At 35.5% G+C, this 17,568-nt stretch overlaps 1 pseudogene; it reads right to left on the bottom strand.

The window, feature by feature from the left end:
* Positions 1-4,101: 4,101 nt before the first annotated feature.
* LOC115935527 (uncharacterized) lies at positions 4,102-4,245 on the bottom strand (annotated as a pseudogene).
* Between the last annotated feature and the right edge of the window lie 13,323 nt (positions 4,246-17,568).

Here is a 17,568-nt window from a genome sequence, read left to right as displayed (position 1 = left end):
TCAGGAGGCTGAGGAGGGAGGATTACTTGAGCTCAGGAGATTAAGGCTGCAGTGTGCTATAATCACACCTGTGAATAGCCATTGCACTCTAGCCTGGGCAACATAGCAAGACTGTGTCTCTTAAAAAACAAACAAACAAACAAACAAACCAAGAAACAAAAAAACAGAAAAAAAGAACTTAGGAGTCCTGTCTCTCAGTGCCCCAAATGAGAAAGAAAACATTGTGATTGGTTGTCAAGCATTACAGGTATAACAGAGGGAGGCAGGTCACCAAACCCAGAGGAAAATACCTAACTGAGACGATGAGGCTTGGCTTAGACAATTTTTTTTCCTGCTTTCTCCTACTAAAACAGGACAACTCTACTGGTGGGAACACTAGCAACTCTAACAAAGAGACTGTGAAATGATAAGAAATATATTTGGTTTTGTCCCTGGATCCAGGCACTAAAACCCTTGGAATTTGCTTAGTGGTAGGAGTTTTTCATTATTCATAATAAACTCCCTTTGATCTCACCTGAGTTCATGCTAATGAAGTGACTTAGGATGAAGACCCTCAATAGTCTCAGGACAGGTCTAGTCACTAGAAACCAAGTGATTAGAGGCTTGGAACTTTCAGCTTCCACCCTCCCCCAACTCTGCGAAGTTGGGGATGGGGGCTAGAGATTAAGCCCCATAAAAACTCCTGAACAATGAGATTTCTGGATTGGTGAATGCATCCACCTGCTGGAAGTTAGCACACCCTAACTCCACAGGAACAGAAGCTTCTGCACTAGGGACCCTTCCTGACATGGCCTTATGTACCTCTTCATCTAGCTGTTCATTTGTATCCTTTATAATAAACCAGTAAACATAAATAAATAACATGGCTTCGTGAGTTCTGCGTGTGTGAGCCATTCTAACAAATTACTGAACCCGAGGAGGGGGTCCTGGGAGCCTCAATGTATACATTGTGTAAGTCAGAAGTATGCTGTGAGAAACCTGATACTCGGAACTGGCCTCTGAAGTGAGGGCAATCTTGTGGGTCTGAGCCCTAAAACCAATGGAATATCACATCCTGAGTAGTTAGTGTCAGAACTGAACTGGATTGTTGGTATCTGAACAGAATCAGATAGCTTCTTGGTGTGCAAAATGCCCACACATTTGGTGTCAGAAGGGTTGTGTGAGTATAGAAACAGAGTTTTCTACTGGGGACACCATAGCAGGCAGCTGAGAAACTAGGCTGGATAATAGCTGATTAATAACTTAAAATTGGTCAGCATGGTGACTCGCATCTGTAATCCCAGCACTTTAGGAGGCCAAGACAGGAGGGCAGGAGGATCACTTGAGCTCAAGAGTTTGAGAACAGCCTAAGCAACATAGTGAGACCCTGTCTCTACTGAAAAAAAAAAAAAAAAAAAAAAAAATTAGCCAGTCCTGGTGGAGTGCACTTGTAGTTACAGCTACTTGAGAGGCTGAGGTGGAAGGACAGCTTAAGTACAGGAGCTTAAGGCTGCAGTAAGCTGTGATTATGCCACTGCACTCCAGTCTAGGTGACAGAGTGAGATCCTGTCTCTAAAACAAAACAAAAACAAAAGCAAAAGCAAAAACAAATTAACCTTACAATTATTGAAATAGAAACTAAAGAGTACTTTGAAAAACCGTTTGGCCAATGTCTGTCTCTTAAAGTTCTGAACCTTTCACCTAGCTATTGATTAATTACAGCTGTCAAGGAGAAGAGCATCTGGATTAACTTTGGGTCAAAAATTCCCCTAAATCGAACACTAAGACTTTTAATGATAAACAAAAAACATTGTCAAGCACTTCATATATGTATTAGACAATTGCCAAGAAATTATTCATACTCTACACAGTTGTAAAGCAAAATATCTGCTGATATGCAAGCTAACACATACCAGTAGTCCTATACCATTTGCTTGCAGTTGGCATCTGTTATGATTGGTTGCTCTCTATGCCTTATCAGTTGTTAAATATTTTGAATATCCCACCTGGTCATTTCCCCAAAGACAGTGATTGCTCTTTAACTTTGCAGGCTATTTATATTGGGCAACATTCACTAGAGTCATTTGCTAAAAGATTTTTGCCAAAACTTAATCTGTTTTGTTGCTAAGCAAAATACATATTATTCACTTTTGTGGCTGGTTTTATCAGCTGAGCAAAATACATAGTATTCACTTTTGTGGCTGATTTTATCAGCTTGTTAGCAACAGTGTGACTTTTGCCTGTTTTGGCTGTGACATGTACAATGTTGAAGGATGCCTCTATAGTTTTGGTTTAAGTGATACAATTAATCAGCTTTATACTAGAAAATGGTATATTTGCTTGTTCTAGAAAAATTAAATTGGTTTACTTGATTGAAACTGGGCTTTCTTTGAAAATGGAGCAAAGGCATATATACTTCATGTTATCATTTGACAAAACTTCACTATTTGACAAGGATGGTGTAAATGGACCGAACCACATAATGCAATATTCAGATATTCATAATGGCAGTTCCCATTTGCATTTTTCTTTCTCAGGTCCTTGTGTAAAACCACCCCACTCTACATTTCACTGGAGGGCTATACTATTTATCTTTTAAAAATTAAATTATTTGGCATTGTAGTGTTTGTTCCCATCTTTTATGCTTCAGTGGGTCACTGTTCGTCCGTTTTTGTGACTTGGGGATAAAGTACAATAGTATTAATTAAAATGCAAAATCATAGATGTAAAAAATAACATAAAATATTTTCCAAGATAAACTTACCAATGCAGTTTTTACAGAGCTTGCAAACCAACACTCATTAAACATGTAATTGGATTTCTGTGAGAATAATGACGAGCTTTTTAAAAAAGTTTTTAATAATGAATAATCTTATACTCAATTTTGTGAGATGTGTGTGAATAGAGTTTTATTCTATTTTTTCCTTTCATACAGACACTCTCTGCAAACCATTGTGGGTCAAATGGAGATCTCAGGATCACATTTAAAGATGCACTGTTGGGCCAGGCCCAGTGGCTCACGTCTGTAATCCCAACACTTTGGGAGGTTGAGGTGGGTGGATCACTTGAGTCCAGAAGACTAGCCTGGCTAACACAGTGAAACCCTGTCTCTACTAAAAATACCAAAAAAAAAAAAAAAAAAAAAAAAAAAAAAAATTAGCTGGGCAAGGTGGCACATGCTACTCCCACCTACTCGGGAGACTGAGACATGAGACTTGCTTGAACCCAGGAGGCAGAGTTTGCAGTGAGCCAAGATCCCACCACTGCACTCCAGCCTGGGTGACAGAGTGAGACTGTCTCAAAAAAATAATAATAATAAAATAAAAAATAAAAACTCACTCTTCTAGAGAAAATCTCATCCATAATTTTCAATTCTACCCATGGGCCACAATTCCCAAATATCTATCTCAATCTTGCCTTTGATGACAATGTATCTTTTTGTATGTCTTCTTTTGAACATTAATATGTCCATTAATCTCAAGATGTCAAAGATCTCAATATGTCCTAAAGATGCTCACCCAATTTATTTTTGGCAACTATTCAGAAAATTTTGAATCATTAGAAATTCTTCCATTTACTTCATGTCTCACTTACAATTAGCCACCAAACCTACTCAATTGTATCTTCTAAACGTATTGAACCTTACCTTTTCTTTCAATTCTGCTCATACTGCTTTTCTTCAGAATTGTGTAATTTCCTGCCTGTTTTGCTGCCATTTCTTCCATATTGGTCAAGCTCTCCTGTTTTTCTCTAATTTATATTCCATGATTCCAAGGTGATCCTTTAAAAAAATACAAATTTTAAGTATTAGCCCAAAAGTTATCCATACTTTTTTCAGGATAAAAATAGAAACCTTTAGTATCACATGTAAGTTTCTTCATAATCTGATCTTGGCTCACTTATCTGTCACTTCCTCAATAGTACCATACATAACTTTTTACATTTATGTAAATATATCTTGGTATTCATTGCTGTGTTTTGCACATACTATTCCTGACAGCACCTTCCCGTGTTTCTCCCAAGTCAGCTTTGCCTTGGTTGATCACATTCTACAAGATATAGTTCAAAACTAATACAACATCTGAATAGCCTTCCCTTATTAGCCTACTATTTTTCTTTTTAACCAAGGAAGAACACAAATTATGCAGCCAAGTTTCCCACTTTTGGGGAAATTGCAGGGGTCTGCACACCCAGAGTGCAATAAATAAATCTCACCCTGGGAAAACCACCTTCATGATCATTTTATCTTCCCTGCCAGACAAGTATGCTCCAACATTTTTGAAGTAAATGCTCTCCTCTACACTCAATAATTCTCTACATAACTCTTTTATAACACTTGAAGTGGTTGTTTTAGTATCTAAACATTTATCAATCTTATCTTTTCGCACTTCTTGATTTTGTTACTCTAGTTATGTTTTAAGATTATGGAAAGATAAATCAATTGGTTTATATTTATATTTTTATTTAACATATTTTAGCATGTAATCTTTTTTTAAGTAATTAAATAAGAGAACTAAATAAACTTGTAATATTTTTCCCTAAACCTAAGACTCTAACACCGGGGCCTTTGTTAAAATATTTATAAGAATTTTATGTCCTATAATGTAAAGTTTTTAACATTTTTTTTAGAAAAGGTTTTGCTCTGCTGTCCAGACTGGAGTACAGTGACAAGGTCATGGCTCACTGCAGCCTTGACCTACTGGGCTCAAGTGATCCTCCCACCTCAGCCTCCCAAGTTGCTGGGATTACAGGCGTGCGCCACCTAACCCAGCTCAAGCGATCTGTCCACCTTGGCCTCCCAAAGTGTTGGGATTACAGGTGTAAGCCACCTTACCTGGTATAAAGTTGTTAAACAGAAATTGTACCTGCCAAATTATTCTTTGTTATATTAAATTACTTATCCTAAAACGTAGCCAGGTTTCAAATCTAAATTTTAAACATCTTGATATATAGTTTGAGGGCAGAAGATAATAAAAAATAAATTGCTGTTTCTTGTGGGTTGAGATTTCCCAAGAAGAGAGGTGACTTAGTTTTTATATGTTAGAAAGGATTATCATACAAACCTATATTATATGCACTACCTTGATACTAGAGAATCAAAGTATTTTGAAAATTATTTTTATGGCCGGGCATGGTGGCTCACGCCTGTAATCCCAGCACTTTGGGAGGCCAAGGCAGGCAGATCACCTGAGGTCAGGAGTTTGAGACCAGCCTGACAACATGGTGAAACCCTGTCTCTACTAAAAATACAAAAAAATTAGCCAGGCATAGTGGCACATGCCTGTAATCCCAGCTACGTGGGAGGCTAAAGCTGGAAAATTGCTTGAACCCAGGAAGTGAAGGTTGTGGTGAGCTGAGATCGCACCACTGCACTCCAGCTTGGGCAACAAGAGCAAAAACTCCATCTCAAAAAAAAAATTATTTTTATGTTATTGATTACTGAATCAGTGTATTATATATATATATATATGTGTACAGAAGAAAGCTTGTGGACTGACAAGTAGACCATTCATTAGGAAGTTTCTATTCCACAAGAAGGATTAAGAGGGGGAAAGATTATAAGAACTTACACAAGTATAATCTGGAAACAACAAAATTGTAAAAGTAGAAAGAAGAACATAGAAATTTAACAATAAATAGTGAACACACTCTGTTTTGTGGAGTCTTGCTTAATAAATGCATACATTTACATTAGTACAGGAAAGTCACAAAGTCATTTATTTCTATTTTGATGAAAGTACTTATGACACCTCAAACAATCCAGTCCAGAGATAAATGTGGATCCAATTGTCACTTGAAGACTGCTGAGGTATCAGCTTTGACTCTCTTTTGAAGTACTAGCTGTGTCATGAACACAAAGGTTAAGAGAATGCTTTGGAAATAGCTTTGGAAAAAAGCCACAGGTTTAGGGAGAATGTTTATTTCTTGATTTAAATATAGATAAATCACATTTCATTGTTATTTATATGTTATATATCATATACGTCATATACGATATCAAATACTGTTTACAACTAGGGTGTCAACATTTATTTAAATACGCAAAATATTTTGATTAGTGTTTGAATGTTATATTTTTAAACTAGAAGTCTTTATATTTAAAATTAGTTTCTTATAGACAGCATATACTTGAGTCTTGCTTTTTTATCCAATCTGACAATCAGTACTTAGAGTGTTCAGACCCTTTACATTAAAATAATTTTGGTGTGATTAAATTAAAACCTACCACTTTGGTAATTGCTTTTTATTTGTCCCACCCCCTCTTGGATTTTTTTTCTTGTTTGTATTTACATTAATATAAGACATTTTATGATTCTATATTATTTCCACTATTGGCTTTTTATTTTTTAATTTTTTTAGAGACAAGGTCACACTCTGTCACCCAGATTGGAGTGTAATGGCATGATCATAGCTCACTGTAGCCTGGGACTACTGGACTCAAGCAGTCCTCCTGCTTCAGCCTCCTGAGTAGCTAGGACTACCAGTGCATGTCACTATGTCTGGCTAATTTTATTTTATTTTCAAATTTTTTTGTAGTGACCAGATCTCACTATGTTGCCCAGTCTGGTCTGAAACTCCTGGCCTCAAGTAATCCTTCTCCCTTGGCATCCCAGAGTCCTGGGATTATAGATGTGAGCAACTTCACCTGGCCTGGTTTATTATTTATACCTCTTTAATACATGTTTTAATGTTTGCCCTAGAGTTTATAATGTATATCTTTAATTAAGTATAGTCTACCTTCAAATATTAATAATATAATACTGCTTCATGTGTAGTATACAAACTTTGCAACAGTAAACTCCAAATTTCTCCATCGTCTGTGATATTGTCAGACATTTTACTTTTATATAAGCTATAAAATCCCAATACATTGATGCTACTATTTTTGCTTTAAGCCATTACCTTTTAGATTGATTAAAAATCAGCAAAATATTTCTTTTATGTTTAGTTTCATTTAAAGTGTTTCAGGAGGTCTTTATTTCTTTATGTAGATACAAGTTTCTGTCTGGTGTCATATTTTTTTCTGCCTTAAGTACTTTTTAAAAACATTTATTACAGTGTATGTCTGTGGGTAATGAATAATCTAAAAATATATCTATATTCTTCTGTGGTAGAATAAGAAATGTATTTGGTCTTTATCTCTAGTTTCTGTCACAGAGCACCTAAAAAGCTTGGAATTTCCTGAGATAGTGGTATCTTTTGTTACTCATAATGAGCTCCTTTCTATACAACTGAGTTTATACTAATAAACTTAGTGGGGATATCAGGGGATGGCTGAAAGGGGTTGGAGATTAAGCTCAGTGGAAACTCTTGAACTAGGAAATGCAATGAGTTTCTGGGTTGCTGAGCTTGTGGAGTACTGGGAGAAAGGCTCACCCAGAAAGAGAATGGAAGATCTGTATGATTCTTTCTCCCACACACTGCCCTATGTGTCTCTTCCACATGGCTGTTCCTTAGTTATATCCTTTATAATAAACTGATAAACATAAATAAAGTATAATCCTGAGTTTTGTGAACCATTCTAGCAAATTATCAGACTCCAGAAGGGGCTTGTGGGAAGCCTGGTTTTTAGTGTCAGAATGGAATTGAATTATAAGATACTCGGTGTCTGCTGCAGAATTGCTTGGTGTGTGGGGAGAAACCACACACATTTGGTGTCAGAAGTATGTTGTGAGAGTATAGCGTAGAGAAACAGTGTTGTGTTTTCCTGCCTTCATTTTTGAAAGATTTTCTGAGTATAGCATATAGGTGCACAGATTTTTTTTTTCATTGCCTTAAAGATGTCATTCCACTGTCTTTTAGCTTGCATGGTTTTGATGAGAAGTCTGTCATAGTTCTTATCTTCTTTTCCCCTCTGTAATGTGTCTTTTTTCTTAGGCAGCTTGTAAGATACAGATTGTCCCCAACTTATGATGGTTCAACTTACAATTCTTTCTTTCTTCTTTCTTTCTTTTTTTTCTTTCTTTCTCCTTTCTCTTTCTTCTTTCTTTCTCCTTTCTCTTTCTTTTCTTTCTTTCTTTCTTTCTTTCTTTCTTTCTTTCTTTCTTTCTTTCTTTCTTTCTTTCTTTTCCTCCCTCCCTCCCTCCCTTCCTTCCTTCCTTTTGTTTCTTTTCTGACAGGGTCTCATTCTGTCCCCAGGCTGGAGTGTAGTGCCATGACTACAGCTCACTGCAGCTTTGACTTCCTGGGCTCAGGTGATCCTCCCACCTCAGCCTTCTGAGTAGCTGGGACCACAGGCCCATGCCACTATGCCTGGCTAATTTTTGTATTTTTTGTAGAGATGGGGTTTTGCCACATTGCCCAGGCTAGTCTTGAACTCCTGGGCTCAAGCAATCCACCCACCTCAACCTCCCAAAATGCTGAGATTACAGGTGTAAGCTACTGCCCCTGGCCCTCAACTTTAACTTTTTTTACTTTATGATGGTGTGAAAGCAACATGCATTCAGTAGAAATCTTCCTTCTCTCCTGATCCTGGGCACCTACAGCGAGCCACAGCTCCTAGTTACCCTACATTTCTGACTGACAATATTTTCCATTTAGGATGAGTTTATTGGGATATAACCCCATTGTAAGTCAAGAGGCATCTGTACTCTCTTTACCTTTGGCTTTCAGTTGTTTGAATATTTCAAGTCTAGGTGCATGCTGTTTTATTTATTTATGTATTTTGTATTTATCTGGCATAGGGTTATCTGACCTCTTTGGATTTAGGCTTCTGTTGCCCAGGGGAATATGGTCATAGTAAAGTTTCCTGTCCTTTCTACAGTGGTGACAACTCCATTACTCTACATCTGCATCATAAGTGAGGCTTTCATTGGTTTCCTACTGTGTCTGTAATCTTTTCTCATGACCATAAAATGAAGGTCCACGAGGAGCCCGTGAATGGGTATAGATACCCCTGTGTCTGTTGCTACTCTGGGTTTTATACTCTCATCATAGTCAAGGCTCAGATTTAACAATTTGTTGCTAATAGCATATGAATTATTTCTACCCACTTATATAGCAGCCACATATTCTTTTTGTGCTCTGCCCCAGGTGATTCAGTGCTTGCATCCAGTCTCTTCTTGGAGTTTCCAGTCTTTCCTTATGATTCAGGCTAATTGGTTGCCATGAGATCTCAGGTTACTGATGGGTTCAAGAAAAGTTATAATTTAAAATTTTTTTTCAGCTTATATTTGATTTATGGATAAAAATGATATTCTGTCCATTTTTCTACATTTAAAACAGAATCCTAAAGTCCAATTAGCAAGATATTTTGGACAGAGAAATTGTGCATTTCACACAGAAAGAAATTTAATGACTTAGCTAAAATTTTATTCATTGACGAGAACAAATAAATATGTTCTACTTTAAAAGTGTTGGTTTTAGAAAATTTCTGTGCATTTAATTTTAATGTATTTATTTAAAACTCTACACTTTTAAATTATAATTATTTTTATTTTAAGAGCTGTGCAAAAAACATTACTACTTAATATTGTTTAAAGCAAATATCCAATTTCTAATGTCCATAATTTAACAGATCTGATCACAGAATACACACACACACACACACACACACGCTACTGTGAAGTTTTTAAAGAAATATCTGTGAATGATACACAAATAGTGTCCCTCCATATATATTATGGAGAAAATATTTTTAAAATATAACAATAAGAAAAGAATTTTTTTTTGCATTGCTTATAGTTACTTTACTTTTTGTTGTGTTTTTTCTTTTTTAGGCCAAGCAATGCTTATGGAGCTCATAGCTACTTTATTAGATGTTTTTCTTTTTTCAGTAGAAGCCATTGTAATACTCTCTATGTGAACACTGATCTTAAGTATATTTTCACTGATAAATACACTAGGCAAATGAATGTGCAATGACATTAGTACATAATTCCTGAAGCCTATTCCACTGGACATTTGATCTGCATATAACAGAAGTTAATGAAGGTTCTATGGTCAAATAAATTTGTATACTTTTGGGTTAAATAAACTTAAATAGGTTTTTATTTGTTTTGTTTTTGTTTTTTAATAACCAGACTACTCAGACTTTAATATGCTAATATACATTGTAAATCTCATTGAATAGACTAATTTTTTAAAAAATTCTTTTCTAATTAGAATTATTATTCCATAAGACTATACTTTTCAGTGTTATCAAAATTTATTTAATTGCCAAACACTTTGAGAAATTCTGTATATTTTCAAATACAAAAAAATTAATGGATGCCCCGTAAGTGCCAGGCTACATATTAGATCCTGCAGATTCTTTTGAGTAAAATAGGCATGGTCTTTGCCCTCATGGAACAAACACATATTTTAAAATAGATTTTTTTTTTAAAGAAAGCTAAATAATAATTACGCAAAAGGTTTCTAGATTCATTGCCATAGAAGTGAATACAAAACATTTAAGTGTATGTATAAAATGAAATATGATAAAACTTAATCGAAGAACAGCTTGCATAAAATATAAGTATGAAAAGCTTAACATAATACATAAAGAATTAATTTGAATTCACAAGACAAACATCAAGTCCCAGTAGTAAATGAGCAAAGGGTATAAACAAAAAAATCCACATAAGTAAAAATTTAAATAGCAAAAGAAGTTATTAAAAAAATCTATTGTTCCTAGTAATCAAAGCAACATTTTAGTAGCATCTATTTAACCTCTATAAATTTGCTTATACTATAAAACATTCAAACAAAACAAGTAAGTACAAAATTGACACAGTTGTGATCAAACAAGCTTTTCGGAAAGCATTCAAAGCAATACCTATGAACAGCCAAACTAAATGCATCTGCTCACTGAGTAATATTACTACTAGGAATTTTTGTAAAAACAAAATTCAACAGAACAATAAAACTATGTTTATGAACAAATACATGTTCACTGTAATTTTATTTATAGTATTAAAAATTGGAAACAATGTCAATTATAATAGGCAATGGCAAATTAAATATTGTTATGCTAATTTCATTGATTATTATTTTTATTGTGCATCTAACCTAGACAGCTTAGATTTTCGGAAAAAATAAAAAAATTAGCTTAATTAGGTGTGCTGCAGTGGGTTTACAAAAATCCTATACTTATTAAGAGTAATACTTTATGTTTATGTGTAAAAGATTGTTATTAGATGATTAATTTGAGTGAGCTACGGCAGGCCTTGGAGGTTGATAGCCAGATGAACTAGCTGTCCTCAAACCGTGACCTATATATAGGTGTGATAAACGAACATGAAAACAATGTTTTCCTATGCTGGTGGAAAAGAATTTATAAACATTTTGCATATATTTGCATAATCTACATGTAATCAGTTACATTGCTAATATACAGTTGTTCCCCCTTATCCATGGGGGATATACCCCAAGACTCCCAGTGGGCCCCTGAAACTGAGGATAGTACTAAACTGTATATATAGTGTGTTTTTTCTTATATATACATGCCTATAATGAAGTTTAGTTTATAAATTAGGCACAGTAAGAGATTAACAATAACTAATAATAAAATAGAACTATTATAAGAATATACTGTAAAAAAAGTTCTGCAAATGTGGTCTTATTTTTTTCTTTCTCTCTCAAAATATCTTATTGTATGTAATATTTTCAGACTGTGGTTGACCAAAGGAACTGTGGAAAGTGAAACCATGAATAAGGAGGAGACTATTATAAGGATTAGCAAGTAGTGGTCAAGAAGATAGATAACGAATAAAATATGAAAGTGTGCTATCACCATGAAACGCACATAATTCAATTAACAGTAATGGAAGGTAATTAGCTGGATTCCATGTGGTAGGTGCAGAATTCCATGTATCTAAATCAGACAATAAAAAGTTGAAAATAAAATTTGCATAAAGGTGAAATTTACCCAAGGAAATTTACTGAAGGAATACATTTTAAGGACTATAAAGCTGCATGGCAGCTAAAAGCATGCCTTTGAGTTTCCCTGTTGATATGGTAAGTGTTACTGGCTTGGAAAAGGATCACAGATCTGATCCCACATTCCAGTTCCCCAAATCAGACAGTTTACCTAGATCTGTAGCAGGATATTCATTTTGAATCTTTATCTGGAGAACCCGGCACTGCTGGAAATAGTAATTTTCACTCTTTAGTCAGATGAATAACAGAGGAGACCACTCCTCATATTGTCTTATGCCCAATTTCTGCCACCAAAGAAAGAAGAAGTAAAAACTATAATGCAGAAATGAAATCCACAGGCAGACAGCCCAGCACCACGCCCTGGGTCTGGTAGTTAAAGATCGACCCCTGACCTAACCAGTTATGTTATCTGTAGATTCCAGACATTGTGTGGAAAAGCATTGTAAAAATCCCTGTCCTGTTCTATTTCGTTCTGATTACTGGTGCATGCAGCCACCAGTCACATACCCCCTGCTTGCTCACTTGATCACGACCCTCTCACACGGACCCCCTTAGAGTTGTGAGCCCTTAAAAGGGACAGGAATTGCTCACTTGGAGAGCTTGGCTCTTGAGACAGGAGTCTTGCCAATGCTCCTGGCTGAATAAACCCCTTCCTTCTTTAACTCGGTGTCTGAGGAGTTTTGTCTGAGGCTTGTCCTACTACAAAATGACTTTGCAAACCCATTAAGCTGTAGAAGTTATATAGAGATAGTAACATAATATATAGAAAGTATTAATACTGTGATAGTTTATGTGAAATATATTTTAAGTCATAATGATAATTTATGTTTCTTATATGTAGCATATGAAATGTTCAAGAGATGACATGTTAGAGAATCTCTGACATGTTAGAGAATTTAATTGTTTTGTATTTTTAATTAGAAATGCCTGATTATACTTGTGATTTAAATTTGACATGCATTAGGGAATGTAATTAATTAAGTTTATAAACAGTGCTTGAATGCTTACTAAAGTTGTACATTCAGTTTGTTTTATTTTAAAAAGCTGCTTAAGAATTTATAAAGACTGTTTTAGTCTGTAAGTTGGCCTTATCAGAAATGAGGTGTTTGAAAAAATAAAAAATATTAAAGTTACATATGTAGGTTAAAAATCTAATACATTAAACTTACTAAACTATTAGTTAAAAAATAAAGAGTAATTAAAAGCGATTGTGCTTATTCTTAATAAAAATTATTTAATTTCTAAATCTGCTAGTAAGAGTTATATGTTGAATTTAGGGGTTTAAGAAAAATTTAGTCCTTTAATTAACCACAATAACAAATTTCACATTTAGACAGCTCTAAGGGGTTCATTTTGCATTTAAAAGCCCTCCCTTGGACATTAAAAATTCACCGACATGTTAAGCCCAATGTTAATTATCAATTGAACATGACAACATGACAAATTCATGTCACTCTGAAAATCCATTTCATTATTCCATTTGCATTTGACTGCTTAGTGACATTCCTTGCATTTTAAATAAATATTTAATAAAAGTATCATATTTAATATAGAAAATTTCTAAGTAAAAAATGTGTAAGAAAGAAACATTGCCAGTAATCTGCCAAAAGATGGCCACTACTAATATTTTAGTATATTAGTTTTTTTATATATATGTTAAGCACAAATTAAATTAGTAACCTACTGTATATTCTTTATACATGGTTTTTTATATGTTGGCTTTTACATTTTAACTTTTTTACCTTGGCAATGTGTACAGATTTTACATTGCAAGAAGAGAGAACCGGGGGGCTTGAGTGACTTTTGCCACAGTGTAATGAAGGAAGCGTTGGATTTGGTATTAGACAGAAAAGAGGTTAAATTTGGTTTCAATGTTTACTAGCAGGCAGGACCTCGGACAAGCTTCTTAACATACTCTAGCCTCAATTTCCATACCTGTGAAGTGATAATGATAATTACTACTTAATTTGTTTGTTGGGGGAAATGAGGTATCTCTATCTAAAGTAGATAGGGCAGTATCTGATATTAATAGTTACTTTTATGCGAAGAATTGTAGAGGTTGGTTTCAGTAGAAACTTTCGGTTCAGTCTGTGATCTGAAGTGCTTCTGAGGTGAAGGAATCTCAGACCCATGGAAGGATTCTTTGTTCTCTGAATTCCACACATGACTAGTTAGAGCTGTTCAATGTGATTGGCAAGCAGAGTTAAGAGTTTGCTGTAATAGCTGCACTGGAATTGTGCAGACAAATCATGGTAAGAAATTCAAAATCGAGAAACCAGCCAAAGAAAAAAATGCTCAGCACATACATTTAAATAAAAGTATTTGTTCTAATTGCTTTTATGTATAGTCAGAGACAAATCATTTAAAATGACAAAAATGTTTTTTTTGGAAAGCTCAGCAGGCATTCAGGGCCCTAGAGAGTCATCGTTATGAAGGGAAAATACTAACAGGGTGGACTTCAATTTTCAATAAGAAAATTGGAGGCTTTATTTGTGTCAGTCCAATTAGTGCAGCTAGTCAAATTTTTCAAATTGCAGAATTATAAGACAGTTTTAGAAAAGAAATGTTTTATGTAATTCTAACAACTATGCATATCCCCTTGTGGTTGGAAATAATCCTTTTTGTGAATGATTCTTCTTAGAAGAGAGGCATTCACTTTATGTACATGACATCTTGTCTTTGGTCTTTTTTTTTTTTTTAATGAGCCTCACAAAAAGACCCCCTAGAAACGATCAGGAGATGCCAACTTATTCTCCACATAAACATTCTGATTTCTAAGAGTTCACAGCCACCGCCTTTGTGCTTTACCTGAGGCTATACTCATTGCCAAACTTCCCTGACAAGCTTTTTGCCCTTACTTATTGTTGTGCTGATATCCGGTGTCAGAGCGTCGTAGATTGTGCTGGAAACACTATGTGATTACATGGGCTTTCTGGTCACAAAGTTACCTCACCTATTTCATCACTATACTTTTCTAACAAGGGAACGGAAACCCAAGATATAAGACATCAGTGGGAAATTGGCACCATGGATATTGGAGAGCCAGTGGCACTATATTAAACTTCAAAACGAAAGAAGGAGCATGATGGCAAATTCACCTGCTTCCACTTTCAAAGGTCAACGAGTCACATCCCGAAAACTAGAGTGATTCTTCAAGTGATCTGTAAATACTTCACGCGTTTAGAAATGAGTGTTGTAACCTAATCATTTTGGTGACTATAAATTCTCAGACACCTGCTCTCTGTCTTCCCCCTCACACCTGAGGACCTGCGCAATGTAGAGAGACTACAATAGATATATGGCTAAAGTAGACAACGTGCTACTTCTGCATTTTCGTATTAGTAAACATTTTAACACAATTTTTCATATATGCAAATTAAAATTATTTAAATAAAATGCAGTTTCAAATACAAATCTATCTTTTTATTTGAAAACAATATTTGCCCTTACAAAGTCCAATAAGTTGTTTTCAACCAATTCGTGTTTTATTGATAGAAGAGTCAAGTGTTAAAAGAAAAAAAGTGAGAATGGCATTAAAAATTTAAAACAATCTATTTTGTTATATCAAATAAAATTGTTGAGGCTCTTTGATGTCTGCATTTTTGAAATTTCTAAAATCAATGTCTTTTGCACATTACCATGCAAAGACTCATTAGAAAAATTAGAGAAAAAATAAAAACACGAAGAATTATTGAAGTGTGCAAGTCATATGATTTTAGTCTTTTAAGCAGGTATTGAAGGTGCTTTAAAAATGTTGGATGATTAGTAAATAATACGAATAATATATATTTTTTCCCCTTTAGGTAAAAATCCTTTTGGAAGCCCAGGCATGGTGACTCACGCCTGTAATCCTAGCACTTTGTGAGGCCGAGGCGGGTGGATCACCTGAGGTTAGGAGTTCAAGATGGTGAAACCTCATCTCTATTAAAAATACAAAAATTAGCCGGGCACGGTGGCGGGTGTTTGTAATCCCAGTTACTCGGGAGGCTAAGGCAGGAGAATTGCTTGAATCCAGAAGGCAGAGGTTGCAGTGAGCTGAGATTGCGCTGTTGCACTCCAGCCTGTGTGACAAGAGCAAAACTCCACCTCAAAAAAAAAAAAAAAAAAACTTTAGAAATTAATAGCTTTGTTAGAGCTTTGTTTTCTCAGATTAATAAAAATAATTTTCATTTCATTAAAGATACAGAATTTATTACCATTGTGGTTTCAGCTCCATCAAAGGTAGCTTACGTTGGCCAACTCTTTGGTCATCAATTTTGGTGCACTGGATTCAAGTTAATAGTAAAGAAGGAATTCTATTTTTTTTTTTAATTTAAAAGACAGGGTTTCACTCTCACCCAGGCTGCAATACAGTGGTGCAATAATAGCTCAATGTAACCTTTAACTCATAAGGTTGAGCTTAAAGGAACCTCTGGCCTCACCCTTGCAAGTAGCTAGGACTATAGGCATGCACCACTGCAGCCAGCTAATTTTTTTTTTTTTTTTTTTTTTTTTTTTGAGACAAGGTCTGGCTCTGTCACTCAGGCTGGAGTGCAGTGGCACAATCCTGGCTCACTGCAGCGTAGACCTCCTGGGCTCAAGCCTCCCACCTTAGGCCCCCGAGGAGCTGGGACTAAAAGTGTGTGCCACCACGCCTGGCTAATATTTTTTTTGGTAGAGATGAGGTTTCGCCATGTTGCCTAGTCTGGTTTTGTACTCCTGGGCTCCAGTGATCCTCCCACCTTGGCCTCCCAAAGTGTTGGGATTACAGGAACAAGCCACTGCACCTGGTCAAAAATTTTTAATGTTTTGTGGAGATGAGGTCTTGCTATGTTGCGCAGGCTGCTCTCAAACTCCGAGCTTCAAGTGATGCTCCTGCCCAAAGTGCTGAGGTTACAGGAGTAAGCCACCACGCCCAGTCTGATTCTAATTGTTAAGAGGTTTTAATAGACTGATTTGACCCCCTTAAAGTTATCTTCCAATAATAATGTTAATAATTTGTATTTTCAAAATATTAATTTTAAAATAGGTTTCCTTTTAAAATGTGAACATTTCTGTTTGCCTGAGTTTCTATTTTGAGGAATCAGGTTTGACCTGAAAGGTTGAGCACTGGCCAGTCTTTGGAAGATGATTTATGATCAATTGACCTAATCAGTCAAAGCAGAGAGATGAGTCAAGGCTGAGGGTTCAACTCGTACAAGAGCCAAAACTTTCACATAGAGAAAAGCTCTTGACATCCATGGTTGACAGGTGCACTCTTAACACCAGCACTCTAATCTGTGCTACTGGCCATTGACAAACAAAAGTGAAGCCTTTTTAGACCCCCACCAGAAAAAGTGGAAACCAGCCCATCTGTCCTGGAATGTTTTTGTAACACTATGGCCATTTTGAAAGCACAGAACGGCATACTTTTATATTTATAATTCTAGATCTGCATCTGCTAAAGCTATGAGCTCCAGAATGAACAACCTTTAGACAGAACTGTAACCCTCAATGAGTGCAAATGGTTTTCTTTTCCGCTGCACACAAAGCAACATTTTGGCTGCACAGGTTAATCAAGAAATGAAATGAGGAGCAGCAATAGCAACAACAACAGCAACTACAAAGATGTATGAGGCAAAGGAAGAAGTATAGTGAGAAGGACAAGAAAGTTTACATCAGGGGTCTGCAAGCTATTGCACTTAGGCCGACTGCCTGTTTTTATAAATACGTTTTCTTTAAAAACTGTAGTTAAATATACATAACTTAAAA

This window comes from Gorilla gorilla, chromosome 6 (genome assembly GCF_029281585.2).
Source record: "Gorilla gorilla gorilla isolate KB3781 chromosome 6, NHGRI_mGorGor1-v2.1_pri, whole genome shotgun sequence".
Classification (NCBI taxonomy): Eukaryota; Metazoa; Chordata; class Mammalia; order Primates; family Hominidae; genus Gorilla; species Gorilla gorilla.
Note: the sequence above shows the minus strand (reverse complement) of the source record. Positions and strands in the feature narration are given on the sequence as shown.